Genomic DNA, 15,049 nt, shown 5'->3' with positions numbered 1-15,049 from the left:
AGCCTACATTTAATATGAAGGAAAAGGAATTGGTCGACACGGGCAAGTTTATCTTATGAGGAACGTTCTCCCATCTTACTTGTTCTTAGTTGGACTGGAATACCTGCAAATTGTACTTCAGCTAAATCGAGAAGGTTTGCACACCCCAGTTGGCAGCCAGTCACTACATTTTCTGCACAATTTGCAAATGCTTGTTAAAAGTATGAATGTGGGGTGAGCAGAGGATAAAGATTCTTATCTCAGCTCCTTTTCTTTTGCAGCAGGTGCATGGTCTAACAGACAGTGAGGAACTCAGTTCCTTTAACCCTTTCACTAATGTTTCCGCCTTGACCTGAAAAGCTATGGCTGTGAGTATAAACAAAAGGATGAGGGAGAATCTGCATTCAAGGATGGTTGGTGAGTGCTTTGCTGGAGCTCTATACCGTGATTTTGTGGCAAAGTGGATTGAGGGTTCAATATTCCATTTTACTGGGTTACTGCCTCAGATCTGTTGCAGAGGGTGGTGTTAAGTAAAAAAGCTAGGCCTAAAAACTGGATGGTGCAGCCTGTTTTTCAGGTACAAAACATGAAGGGACCAACATTATATGCAGCGTGCTCGTGCTCATTAAGCGCTTCCCTGCTCGGGTGCCCACCTGAAACAAGCATTATTCTTATTGTCTATGAAAATCCATGATCAAAAGCCTATTTCAGGCCCTACTCTGATAGTAGGTCATGATTGATTGCAGCGTAATTAGAGATTAGGAGAGGTAAGCAGGGGCCCTCTGAAGTGGTCTAGCAAATCACTTAGATGCATAAAACAACTCCTAGTGTTTCAAGAAAGCAGGCCCACCATCATCCTCTCAAGGCAAATAGGGATGGGCAGTAAATGCTTCATCAGTGACTCCCAGAGCCACAGAATTAATGGTTTAACAACCCTGAAATCAGGGATGTGAAAGGCACCCATGGGCAGAAGACAGAGGCCTAATTTAAATAGTGAAGTTACATCTTAGTGACAGCACAGGGACACCCACACAATTTTAACTCCTAGGATCAGAAGAATCGCAGTGTTGGACATGCAATTAACATTGGGCCTGAAGGAGCCTTGTGAGTGTCTTTAACAAATGCTTTCATAAAGTCGTTTAAGCAAGAGCACACCTCCTGTCTCAACAAAGAAACTTTGGGCCTCTTCCCCCAGACTTTCCTTTCCTCCTTTCCTGGAAGCAATCTGTCTGGATCCCGAGCACTCCGCACTTGCCAAGGACTGTTTCCTTTGGGTCCCTGGCAATGTCAGGCCTCCTGTCTGATTATCCATACCCACTCGATAGTTCTGCCATTCCCTGTCTGCCAGCTTCAGGCAGACTTGGCAATGTTCTTACTGGATATGGGAAGGATAAGAGGTGCTGTAATCGTGGCGTATAATAGGATTATAAATGGACTGGATAATGTAGATCATGACAAACTATTTCTCCTTGTCCAGAACCAGAGGATATGGCAGTGCCTGAAGGTGAAGGTTGAATTTGCATCTAATCTGATATTAGAGGAAAGTGGTGGAGGGGACAAGTGGTGGTTTTAGTGGACAGAAACCTTGGAAATCCAGATAATGCAGAGGTCTTGCTGAATTCAATAGCAGTGCACCTTTTAGTTTTTTTGTCACTATTACCCAGCTGACAGACGACCAGAGTAAGTAGGTTAGGCTGGCTGGCAGGTGAGAACAGCAGTAGCACAAAGCCACGTTCAGAGAGTGGGAAGCAAGGATGGAGTGGGGGGGCAGAGGTGTGGGGGAAAGGAGAGATCGTGAGTGGGAACAGTTTCAGAATGGGGGGGGGCGGCAAGGAGGGGGTTCAGTTCATGGGGGGGCGGTGGTCAATGGCAGGGAGGGAAGCAGGTTAACTTGCTCCTTCTAGCCCACAAGCAGTGCTGGAAAAGCACTTCCCAGTTGGATCCACCCATCCCACCTCCTTTCGGCTGCCAGAGTTCCCGAATGTTGGGAAATCCAGCCCAGAACTGCGAAGTCAAAAATGCTGGTAAAAATTGCTGCAGGCGTCCTCGTTAAAATATTTAAATGACTCAATTACCTCTCAAGAGCAGCATATTTGTCTGCCGTCACCCAACCTCACAAACACACTTTTGTTCAAACCAGAGGTGGGTGTGTTGGAGACCAGCTAAGGTCAGGTTTCAGAGTTTTGAAATGTTAACCTCCTTTCTCCATCCCTCCCCCTCCCATCCAGGGCAGCTAAAATTCCCCCAAATTTCAGTGAGTCAACCGACAGAACAAGACTGCCAAGGGAGACATTAGAAGCAGTTGTTATTGATTCAGTGAAATACAAATTACATAGATTTCTTTCAGAGAATAAAATTTTGGAATACAGTAGACAGGCAATTGTGAGATGACATACGGTAGGTGCCTGGAAGGGAGGTGATGAACTTCAAGGTTAGGGCTCTCAAAGACTTCACCACTGAGGTTTTCTAAAATTACTTCTGGGTCTGTTATGTAACAATTGACAGAGATTGTAATGCTAAGTTAGTCAGGAACTCCATTATCACTGTATCATGCGACTACTGGGATGATTGAGTTAGCTGGACTTTGACTTTCTTCCCATTTAAGTTCCTATAAGACAATGCAGAGAAATGGAAATAAGTCCATGCCGAGTTGGAAAGCTGTGGCATTTTCCCCCCAGGTCTGCACTCTTTTCCTATCCAAAATGCAATGCGCGCTAACATTGGAGCCTTAAATCTAGGTTTGAACTCTGAATCCAGAATGCCAGTGGTGGCCCTTACTGGATTTTACACCATGGCTAGAATCTTCTGTTTGGCGTGCGGGGGTGGGCCCCGTGTGCCAACGCATAAAATGACACGAGGTGACGTCGGGCGTGCGTCCTGATGTCACCGCGCGTCATTCCGATCTTCAGTTTGGAGGGCGTGCACTGGAGTCGGCTACGCGCCGGCCGAACTGTCAAAGGCCTGTTAAGGCCATTAATTACCTAATTAAAGTAGCTGTCAGAGTTGCCCATCCAAGTTTAAGGTTGGCGGGCAAGTGAAGAGCCCAGGCGACCTTTGCATTTTTCATTGAACCTCGTCCATGGGTGAGTTGAGGTTTCATAAAGGGTTTATAACTTTAATAAAAATTTTATTAAAATTCATAGACATGTCCCAGCTCATGCGACACTGTCACATGAGGGGAGATGTCTGAATAATTTTTTTTTTCTTTTTTTTCAATTTCTCATCATCAAATTTATCTCCCTGAGGCTGCTTCATGCCTCAGGGAGATTTCTGCATTGTTTCGCGCTCGTATGCGAAAGAGCGCAGGCCCCGACTCTCCCTCCTCACCCCTGCCCACACAGGTAGCGCCGCGCGCTTCCAGGTGCGCGTCATGCTGGGCGGGCCTTAATTGGCCCATCCACGTAAAATGGCGGCGCGCCACCAATCACGGGCGGCGATCGGCTCCACCCCCACCTGCACCTGCTCCCGACCAGCCCGCCCAACAGGGAGAAAATTCTCCCCCATAATTCTCAGGGCAGGGCCCATGACTGACAAGCGGTTTGCAGATTCTACGTATATACATCAGAATTACATGTAATGTAAATATAGAAGTAGGTAGGAGGGAGGCAAAATCAATAACACAATCTCAGACTTCGACTAGGCCACTGCTGCAGTCACCATTATCATCTGAGTTCTTCCTTCATATTACAGCTGTGCAGTGATTCTGCTCATCCATTACACTATTGTTAATCAAATTCCAAATCAGCCCATCAGAAGGCTCACTTGCCGTTGTTAGGGATAAATATTTATTAAAAAAAATGCTTGTCAAGAAATCACTTAAAAAACAGACAGCCAATGAACTCGAAGAGATCACATTCGATGGTGTTTACTCTGGGTAGAGGCTGTCTGTATCTGTAAGTAATTTGTGCCACAGACAGAATTTTTGTGTTATAATTCTGCCTGAGATCAGCCTGTTCTTTTGTAAAGGGTGTGTGTTTTCTTACCCTTAGATTGATTGTCCCAATTTAATTAACCCAGCAGCTAATTTGGAATTTGATACAAACTCCTTGTCAGTCATGGGCACTGTCCTGAGGATTATGGAGTAAAGTCCAGTGAGGGTCACCATTGGGATTCTGGATTCAGAGTTCAAACCTAGATGTAAGGCTTTTTAAATGAGTTTTAAAACAAATAAGGTTATTTATTATCACACATTTGTCCCAGAAGTTTAACAATGCGACATCTCACTCATTCAGCTCACACACGCTATCACACACAAAGATTAAATACAGTTGCAGGGGGAAAAAAATAATCAATTACAATTTAGGAGTGTTTCAGTTTCTTTTGTGGCAGGCCTGTAGCTTCTTAGATGAGTTGATGCTTTAGTTGGAGTGAAATTCTTGTAAAGCAGCAGTTTCTCAGTAAACTGTGAGGCTGCTTACAGTCAAATGTCCAAAAGGTTGGTTCTCAGGTGAACTTGAAGTTGTAACAGGTTGGGGAGAGCCTTTTTTCCATTTTCAAGGTATTGCTGTTTATTAGCTTGGATGCTTAGTTGATTTACAGCTGGTTCGATGCCTTCTGATGGAACTCTGTCTGTAGAACAGCTTCTTGCTGTTATTTTTAAAAGGAGACCGCAAAATGGCCCCCTTACCACCTGACTTGTGCAAGTTCAAAGTCTTTTTTCCAAAAGGGGGTGGTGCTTTGTTTACACATTCATCTAATGCATATTGAGTCTCGATGTTTCTTTTGTCCAGGGTAAAATAGAAAGGCTGGAATGCCATTGTTCTTTTGTTGACTGTCCATTCTTAAACAAAAGGATGTGTGAATTTCCTGGATGGCTGTGAATATCCATATTAAATTAGGGGGCAGAATTTTCTGCCTGCCGGGCGGGCGGGCCCGACCCAATCTCCGGCGGGCGGGGAGCCAATCCCCGCCGGAGAAGCAGGCCCCACTGCCATTTTACGTGGGCGGGCCAATTAAGGCCCGCCCAGCGTGACATCTGCTGGTAAGCACTATGCACTTCCTGTGCGGGTAGGGGGGGATTCCCAAAAAGCGAGAGTGCGCTCTTTCGCGCATGCGCACAAAAGAGCGCACATCTCCCTGAGGCTAAGTGCAGCCTCAGGGAGATCACTGACACTTTTAAAAATGTTAGAAATAGAAAGAAAAATCCTTAACAATGTCACATGAGATGGGACATGTTCATAAATTACACTAAAACTTTATTAAACTTTTTAAATCCCTACGGGATGAGGTTTCATGTTATTTCTATTTGCCGCCGGGGCTCCTGGCCTGCTCGCCAACCTTAAGGTTGGACGTATAGGTCCTTTAATTGTTTCAATGATCCTGTCAATGGCCTCAATTGGCCATTGACAGGTCGGCGGGCACACAGCTGATTTGGCTATGTCCCCGGCTTCCTGAAAATTTAAATGTGGTGGGATGGCGTCGAGGGTTCCCCCCCAACATCATCCTGCGTCATTTTATGCATCGGCAAGCGGGCCCCGCCCCCTGCTCGTCGACGGCAAAATTCAGCCTAGGTATTTGCTTGAAACAAAGGACTGTCTGGAGCTCAGAATGCCAAAGGCCATATGATTTAGAGAGGCCATTTTAATAGACTGCTGTGTTCAAAATTTAAAGTATTGACTAAAAGTTCATAACATACTGGAACTTGACATTTGGAAGAAGCATTTTTACATTTATTAAGTCTGTGCTTGCCTATATTGAAAAAAAACTCCATTAAAAGGACATTTACACTTTGGTTTTCAGGTAATGGCAAAGCTCTAGTTGAGGTAGGGTCAGGTTTACTCACCCTCCTCTGCCTTTGATTTGAGTAGCTAACTGACATGTGAAAAGCTCTCACAGATGACTTGCCCTGTCGCAAGCTTTACTGGGGAGCAGAGAATATGGCAGGTTGGGACTCGCCATTAAAGGAAAAGTTCTGGTGATGACAAGAAAGTTGACCACATATTTATAATGGTGCAGTGAACCCATGCGGGAAGCAGCACTACTTTTGATGTGGAAGGCTAGAGGTTAGGGTTAAGGTTAGGGTTAGGTACACCAACGGAGGTTTTAGAGCTAAGATCTGTTCCGGTAAAAACCCAGGTACATGCTCCATGGGGATAGATCACCAGCAGACTTAGTGCAATTGCTGACTTACCTTATACATGGCTCCAAATAAAAGGTAATCCAAAGTATTTACAAAACAGAAACAGGATATCCAGCCCACCAGATACAGGTTGGTGATAAGCTACACATGAGCCTCCTCCCACCTCTCTTTATCTAACCCTAAAAAGATAGCCTTTTATTTCTTTCCCCTCATGTGCATATTTAGCGTCCCCTTGAATGCATCTGTGCTATTCATCTTGGCTATTCCCTGTAGTAGTGAGTTTCACAACCTAACAATTTCTGGATAAAGAAGTTTTTCCTGAATGCCCTTCTGTTTTCGTCAGGGACCATCTTATATTTATGGCCTCTAGTTGGAAGGTAAAAATATTGTACTCCTCAGGTTCTTTATGAGGCTCGTTAAACATGGCACAATCCTAACTTAGGAACTCCCACCATTTAGGATACTTCAAACACCACCTTTCCCCCTTTCCCCACACTCTTTCATTGTGCCAAACCCGCATGTCACACTTTTACAACTGGATGCAGCAACTAAGGAACAGCAAAGAGGCCATGAGGTATCCAGCCTAAGGTGGTCTTCTGTATTTAGGAGGTTTCACAGTGATGTCTGCAACCACAGAGGCCTTTTAAAAGCCATTCGTTCAGTGTTTCTCCTCCTTCAAATGATGCCACGTAATGAGTGCATCACGGATAGTGGCCATTTAAATGTATATCAATTTTTCTGTGGCCAAGCGTTACTTGAAAAGTAATGGAACACAAACACTTTCTGTTCATATAGGCTCAATATGGAATGATGCCCAAATGGTGTAATCTGTAATACCCAATACCCCCTATTCAAAGGAACTCTTCCACCAGCAAACGTGCGCCCTGTATGGCCGAACACAGCTGTTGCCACCATTTAAATTTAAAGTTGTCAATTGTTTGTCACAGGTACGCATTGCAGGACTGTGTGCGGTAAAAGCTGCCCTCTTTGGTGTGAAGATGGCCGGAAAACCTTAAGCTGTGGTAAGCCTCCAACTTGCGGGAAGAGCCCACCATGTTCCAGATGTTGTCTGCAGGTTATTCTTTAGCAGAGGCTACAGTTCTTTTGCAGACATGTTTGTGAAACCCATCACTATCTTTGTAATTTCATTCAATCCTGATCTCTTGACTCTTTCATTTCTTGCCTCTAACAAACCCCTGATTTTAATTTACTCACTCCCCATTGGTGGCTATGCCTCGGGCTGCCCAGGCCCTATGTTCTAATATTCCCTCCTTACACCTCTCCACCTCTCGTTCTCTTCTCCTTTAAGACACTCCTTAAAACCTACCTCTTTGGCCAAGCTTTTGGTCATCTGTCCTAATGTCTCCTTATGTGGACCAGTGCTAAATATTGTGAAGTGCATGGGATGATCTACAACATTAAAGATGCTATGCAAATACAAGTTGTTGTTTCGATAGTAAAGACAAATCTTGTCTATCGAGTCAGTGTCGAGTGGTCTTAATCATAGGTGATGCAGCATTAATGGACATGGACTAAAGGAAAAATTTATCAATTTTGCTTCCAATTTCCACCCCTCTATCACCTTCACATGGTCTATCTCTGACGCTTCCCTCCCCTTCCTTGACCTCCCTGTCTCCATTTCTGGTGATAGACTGTCCACCAATATTCATTACAAGCCCACCGACTCCCACAGCTACCTCAACTACAGCTCCTCACACCCCGCTTCCTGTAAGGACTCCATCCCATTCTCTCAGTTCCTTCGCCTCCGTCGCATCTGTTCTGATGATGCCACTTTCCAAAGCAGTGCTTCTGACATGTCTTCCTTCTTCCTTAACCGAGGTTTCCCAACCAAGGTGGTTGACAGGGCCCTCAACCATGTCCGACCCATCTCCCGAGCCTCTGCCCTCATACCTTCCTCTCCCTCCCAGAACCATGATAGGGTCTCCCCTGTCCTCACTTTTCACTTCACCAGCCTCCGCATTCAAAGGATCATCCTCCACCATTTCCGCCAACTCCAGCATGATGCCACCACCAAACACATCTTCCCTTCACCATCCCCTGTCGGCATTGTGTAGGGACCATTCCCTCCAGGACACCCTGGTCCACTGCTCCATCACCCCCAACACCTCACCCCCTTTCTATGGCACCTTCCCATGCAATTGCAGAAGGTGCAATATCTGCCCCCTTACCTCCTCCCTCCTCAAAGGATGCAAGCACTCCTTTAAGGTGAAGCAGCGCTTCAAGTGCACCTCCTTCAATTTGGTCTACTGCATTCACTGCTCCCAATGTGGCCTACTCTACATTGGAGAGACCAAACGCAGACTGGGTGACCACTTTGTGGAACACCTTCGGTCTGTCCGCAAGCATGACCCAGACTTTCCTGTCGCTTGCCATTTCAACACACCACCCTGCTCTCATGCCTACATGTTGGCCCTTGGCCTGCTGCAATGATTCAGTGAAGCCCAACGCAAACTGGAGGAACAGCACCTCATCTTCCGATTAGGCACTTGACAGCCTTCTGGACATAACATTGAGTTCAACAGCTTCAGATCATGAACCCTCTCCTCTATCTACACCCCTTTTTATCTCTTTTGTCAAAATTCATTTTTAGTTTTATCCACTTATTTTTATTTTTATTCATTTATATTTACATTCATTTATTCATTGTTTTATCCCCTTTTTTATCCTCCTCTTTTTATCCCAATTTTCGATCCGTTTCCCCCCCCCCCAACTGTCTCCTCCCCCGCCCCAGCTTTACAAGGGCCATCTGTCACTTGTTCATGTTGTTCTTTCCAGAGTGCTTACCCTAGTCCTGCTATTATCACATTCTGCTTTCTTACCTTAATGCCACTATCAGCACTTTTTTTAGCATTTACCCCTACCATTAACACTCCCTTCGTCCTTTCGTTCATGACACCTTTATCGATCTCTCCTTTGCCCCCACCTATTGCTGGCCTTCCATCCAACTTCACCTGCTCCACCCCTCTTGAACAGTATAAATTTCTATCACATTTCTACTTCTCTGTAGCTCTGAAGAAGAGTCATACGGACTCAAAATGGCAACTCGGTTTCTCTCTCCACAAATGCTGTTAGATCTGCTAAGTTTTTCCAGCATTTTCTGTTTTTGTTTCAGATTTCCAGCATCCGCAGTATTTTGCTTTTATATTATGGTCTAAAGGCTCATCCTCACGCTTTATATGTTACAATTTAAATGACAGCAACAACCAAGAAAATAATTGGGACAGCATTGGCAGAATGAAAAATATTCCTAAAATGACTGACTACCCAGCAGAATCTATGAACGCATACAGCAAAATGCAGCAAACATGCAATAAAAGAAACAAGAAGGATGATTTGGACTTTGGATGATAGCATGAAACTGAAGATATCAATTCAGCCTCCCGCTACACATTCCTCTCAGATTGAGTAGCTGAATCAATACCCTCCATTTCACATTATTACCCAAAGTCAAAATTTGAATAAAAATGGCCCAAGGCACTTTACAAATGCGGGTTTGACAAAAATTAGAAGCATGTGATGTTACATTGGTGTAAGGAGGTAATCTTAGTGATGGGGAGGATAAGAGGCTGGAAGCTCAGCTGAGGATCATATGGAATCCTTGGGTTGCAAAAGCGTTTTACCAGGATTACAACTGCTACTTTCCTCTAAGAATCCTAACTGATCAGGATAAATCCCAGAATTGTCATGCACTCAGTCTTTGTGGGACCTCACCTGAAGCTGGTAGAGAGTCAGAAAGTCTCATTATGCATGCTTGGCTGTGAGCGTACACCAATAAAAGGGGGTCTGTTTTGACAGCCGAAGTGAATCATTGGGCGGAATTTTCTGTGCCCGTTGGTGGTGGGTGTGTTTGGCGGTGTGAGTGGAAAATATGGCAAGAAGGCCAAAAATTGGTTTCATGAGGTTGTGAAACCAAGTTTGCAATCGTCCGCTCTGCCCGCCAATGGTGGGCTGCGTTTTCTGCCGTCGGACTTCGGGAACTTTGTTGTAAAACATCTGCACATCATTATAAGCCCAGCTCGCTAGAATCATCCTCCCACATCAAATTTACTGCCCATGTCAACTGGAAAACACACTGGTGCAGAACATGTCTTGACAAATGTGACGTGCAGAAGTTGGAGCTTGCTGTCTGGGCCTTGCTCACATCGCAGGCATTCAAGGAGCAAAAGATGCTGAGACCGACAGCAAAGGACCCTGGAGGAATGTCCATCACATGCTGGGTGGATTCTGATGGACATGGCTCTGCTGCAAAGTAGCTCATGGAAGGTGGAAAGTCACTGTTTAGAATCTGTTCAGTGCCTTGGCCATGGTCTGCAATGGATGATTGTTGAGAGGGTGGAGAGGAAGGTTCAGCTTTGTTTGAGGGTAGATGTACCAGGGGGTTGGAGAGGAAGGCCTAGGTTTGACCGGGAGAGGAAGGTGCGTCAGGGGTTGGTGAGGTTGGGAATTGGGGGAACAAAGGTGTTGGGGGGTGAGGTTGAAGGGGGGAGGAAACAAAAGTGTCAGGGGGCGAGGTTGTGAGGGGTGAATGAAGGTGTCGGGGGGCTGAGATTGGGAGGGGGTGGGAGTACAGGGGGAGGAGAGGGTAACAAGGGAGAATACGGCAAATGGGAAGGTAAGTGTAAGAGGGAAAACGTGTGAGGGAAGGAGTTCAGAGGGGGGAAGGAGTTCGGATGGGGAATGGAGTCCAGGGAGGGGAAGGAGTCCATAGGGAGGAAGGAGTTTGGAGGGGGGAAGGAGTCCAGGGTAGGAAGGAGTCCAGAGAAGGAGAGGAGTCCGGATATGGGAAGAAGTCTGGGGGCAGGAAGGAGTCCGGACTGAGACCGGAGTAAGGGTGGAGGAAAAATTATGGGTGGAGGAAAGAGTCGGGAAGGGGGAAGGAGTAAGTCTGGAGGAAGAAGTAAGGCTGGAGGAAGGAGTCAGGAAGGGGGAATGGCTAAGAGCGGGGAGGAGTCAGTGGTAAGAGGAGTGTGGGGGGAAGGAGTCTGGAAGGGGGTTACCCAGGTGAACCTGCAAGTGACGGGTCTGGGACTTCTCCCTACTGTTTTGAGCCAGCTTCTCCTGCATGAAAACAGATAGCGCATGAGCAGGACACATGGCACTGTGAGGATTGTTTGTGTGGTGAGCGGAGCCATGGACAGGATGACAGTGCGAGCTCAAGAGGATATGAACCTAATGGAGATGTGAGGGTGTCTGTGAGAGTTAGTGGTGTTGCCCCTTGAGGTGTGAGATCCCTATGGATGTGTAATGGGTTTGTGAGAGATAAGAGTAGTGTCTTACCCTGGTGGAATGGGTGAGACCATTCATCCTCTTGCGGCACTGGGTGACTGTCCCCTTTTGCAGGGCATTGGTACTGACCATCGGTGCCGCTGCCTCCCATGCTAGATTGGTGACCTTGCTTGCTGGTCCTCGTCTAGAATAGGGGTAGAGGACATCAGGGTGGGTTTCTACAGTGTCCAAAAAGCGCTGAAGAGACATGTCACTAAACCAGAGGGCTGCAATCTTCTTGCTTTTCAGGGCAATGTCTTCTATGCAGCAGCCCTGGTCTGGAAGCATTGGCAGGTGTGTACATGGCTGCACTTTAAATATGGCACCTGGCGTGAGGAAGTGGTGAGGTGATGGCGTGGCCGGTGAATGAGACCCCACCTGCCATCGAAATGCTGTGTTTCCCTGGAATGCATAATTAATGAGGCAGAATTGGGACGACATGGCGAGGAAAGCTGCCATTGCGGCCAGTGGGTAAAACGTCCTTTGTTCCATCTTCTACTGCACTTAGTGCAAATCTGGAACGATTCTGCCCATTGACTTTGCTTGATTGACATCTTTAATTGGTTATAATAAGTTGTTCTTTGTGTCGTCCCTTTTGTCAATGTTTATTTGGACTAGATTAAGAGGTGTGAAGTGCCTGAAGCCTCTGTTATGAACCTTTAATGGTCCGTCTGATTGACTCTCTCTTGTGTTGTAAAAATAGCAATTTTTTTTTTACACAAGAAGATTTGTGAATGGGTGTTTTCTTTTTCTCAGCACTTCCACACTTGCGATTGATATTATATGGTTTATTGGTTATGTGCATAGTGCACACTAGGTGAATGGGCATGAAAAGTGCATGAGTTGGCATTGAGCGGGCATGGAGAATATAAGGGGTCATGATGTGGTTGGGAGCATTGAGTTGGCATGAGTTGGCATGGAAGGTATAAGGGGCCATTGAGGGGGGCGAGTGGCGGTTGACAGGGTGAGAGAGGCGAGGGGTAGAGGGCCTAAAATCTTCTAACACAACTGGGATGGAGTCCCAGAGAACTGAAGCAGGCCTTATAACCAGCAGTCCTCGGTACTCGCTTGCCCTGTGGCTGTCAATACTCTGCTTCCAGGGTCGGCATGCCCAACTCTATCCCCACCGACACCCCCATCCCAACCCATCCCCCGAGCAAAAATTGTGCACGTAGAGGCACTTTTACCAAGGTGAGTCCGGTGAGTCAGGAACATTCCCAACACGAGCTACCCACCTAAATAACCAAAATCTGATCCTTCAAAGTCAGAAAAGCACAAAAATAAATAATTGAAATCAAGCGCAGAAATATTTAAATAAAGCTAAATTTCTGTTAATATGGTTTTTCTAACTGATTTTCAGTGCTTTCATTTCATCTGCACAATTTTATCAACCAGGAAAAGAAAATCACTTTCCACAAGAACTCAGTGTATTTCAATACAAGCTCACGATTCCTGTTTCATTCCGGTTGAATTTTATTTCAAATAAGTAAATCTTTTTTTTTGAACTCTGGTCTCTCCTTTGCTGATTCATACTACAGTGTAATTACCCAAGGCATTCCCTGTCTGCTCATTTATTTATTTACTCAACCACCAGAGAAACCCTACGTTTTGACTCCCACATTGTTGGCTCTCAAGTCCCACCTTTGAGGCACGGATGTCTAAGCAATAATTTCATGGAGACACTATCACCTTCAAGTCTCCCTCCACCTTGGACATTGCGTCCGCTGCACCTCAGTTGGTGGCATCCCCAGCACAGTGTCAGAAGGCTGTGCGTTCAATTCCCTTTCAGAGGTTTGTGCACAAAATCTAGGCTGCTGCTCCTGTGCAGAACTGAAAGAGTGCTGCGCTGTCAACAATGCTGTCTTTCAATTAAGACTTTAAAACAAGGCCCCGAGTGCCTGCTCAGAAGGTTGTAAATGACCCCATAGCTTTATGCTGAAGAAGATCAGGGATCTCCCCAGTGTCTTGGCCAATATCTATCTTTCGACCAACATCAGTAAAAGATTATCTGGTCATTATCTCATTACTCTCTGTGGGACCTTGTGTGGTTGCCGTGTTTTTTACATTATAACAGCTACACATTTCAAATTGGCTGTAAAGTACTCTGGGACAACCTGAGATATAAACGCAAGTCTTTCTTTTATTTATCCCATTCTCACTTGAGGGTGCTGTTCCTTCATTGTCACTAGGTCAAAATGCTCAAGTACCCTCCTTAGTAGCTAAAATTATGGGAGAACTATCACAAGGACTGTAGCTTCAAGGACTTCAAGGAGAAAGCCCACCACCAGATTGTCAGAGCAAGGAATTATCAGCCTTGCCAGCAGTGCCCACATTGTGTGAACAATTATTTTAAAAACAATTAAGTTATCCTGCCATTTGTATCTGGTGTATCTGGTGATTAGCCTACAGAACAGATGGACATTGGGACATTTCATAGTAATTTACTCTCTGCTCTTAAGAAGGTGGGTTGCTTCACCTAAGTGATTTATCCAGTGTCCCAGATCAGACTGCCACAGCTCGTTTACTGACAGTCTTCAAGTTTTTTAGATCCCAATGGGCTGTGACTCAAAAGCTCTGAGCCTGTGGCCTACAGCATTCTGCTGCATTAAGTCCTCTCACTGAATATTGTATCACTGTGCTTTTTCTTTATGCCAACAACATCAGCAACTTTCATTTATATAATGCCATCAATGTAGAGAAATGCTCCAAGGTGCTTCACAGAGGTGTATTTGACAAAGATTAGAGGCACCTGATGCTACACAGTTGGATGTAGATGATCTTTGTGATGGAGAGAAAATGGGGTTGGAAGCCCAGCTCAGAGTCCAATATGGTCCAGGGGCTGCAAACCATCTGGATCAATCTGGGACAATGGCTGGAAAAGGGATTGGAATTGGTAGCGAGGGTGCAGAGTATGTTGTGATGATTGAACATGATGTCTTTGGTCTGTTGCATGTCTACCTGGAGGAAATTGTGATTTGCTCAAGAATGGATGTCAGGCAAGCAGCTTAACAAAGCAGACGCAGTGGAAAAATTAAGAGAGGTGGCAGACAGTTGCAGTTGGTGTTTTCAGCGTAAGGGTGGAAGTTGACCCCATGTATGATACTGCCAAGATGCAGTAAGCAGATGAGAAAATGGAGGGTCCAAGTTAGAACCCATTGAAGATGTTTGGCCTAGGGTTAGATAGGTAAGAATGGAAGCAATCAAAGGCAGTCCCACTCAGATGGACAATGGAGGAGTCTGAGAAGGATAGTGTAGCGGGCCATGTCAAAGGTCATGGAGAGGCTGAGAAAGGTGAAGAGAGATAATTCACCACAGTTATGTAGCCCATTATTCATGATATTGATTAGAGCCATTTCAGTGTAGCACAGCAAAAAATTGCCTGGAGCCTTGCAGGAAATATGGGCATGGATTTGGGAGGCAGCGATAAGTTCAAGGACTTTGGAAAGGAATGAGAATTTAGAGATGAGGCAGACAGGTGGAGGGTGATTTTTTTTTGGGGGTAGTGGGAGATGAAGATAGTTTTGAAAGGAAGGGGATAATACCTGATGTGAGGGAAACATTTACAATGGAAGTATATACACTCCACGTGCAAGGATGAGTGCAGCTCCAGCAACTTAAGAAGCTTAACACAACCCAGGACAAAGCCACCTGTTTGATTGTCACCACTTCCACTTCCTTAAACATTCACTCCCTTCAGCACTGATG

The 15,049-nt window shown here is 45.6% G+C and overlaps 1 long non-coding RNA gene across 1 annotated transcript in view; it reads left to right on the top strand.

Moving 5' to 3' along the window:
- The first annotated feature begins 270 nt into the window (after positions 1-270).
- Positions 271-15,049, top strand: part of LOC144693454 (uncharacterized) — a 73,824-nt gene continuing 59,045 nt past the window's right edge. The window contains exons 1-2 of the long non-coding RNA XR_013579531.1: positions 271-396; positions 7,006-7,080. This is a non-coding gene — a long non-coding RNA (uncharacterized LOC144693454). The remainder of the gene's footprint in view (positions 397-7,005; positions 7,081-15,049) is intronic.

This window comes from Cetorhinus maximus, chromosome 18, assembly GCF_964194155.1.
Source record: "Cetorhinus maximus chromosome 18, sCetMax3.hap1.1, whole genome shotgun sequence".
Classification (NCBI taxonomy): domain Eukaryota; kingdom Metazoa; phylum Chordata; class Chondrichthyes; order Lamniformes; family Cetorhinidae; genus Cetorhinus; species Cetorhinus maximus.
Note: the sequence above shows the minus strand (reverse complement) of the source record. Positions and strands in the feature narration are given on the sequence as shown.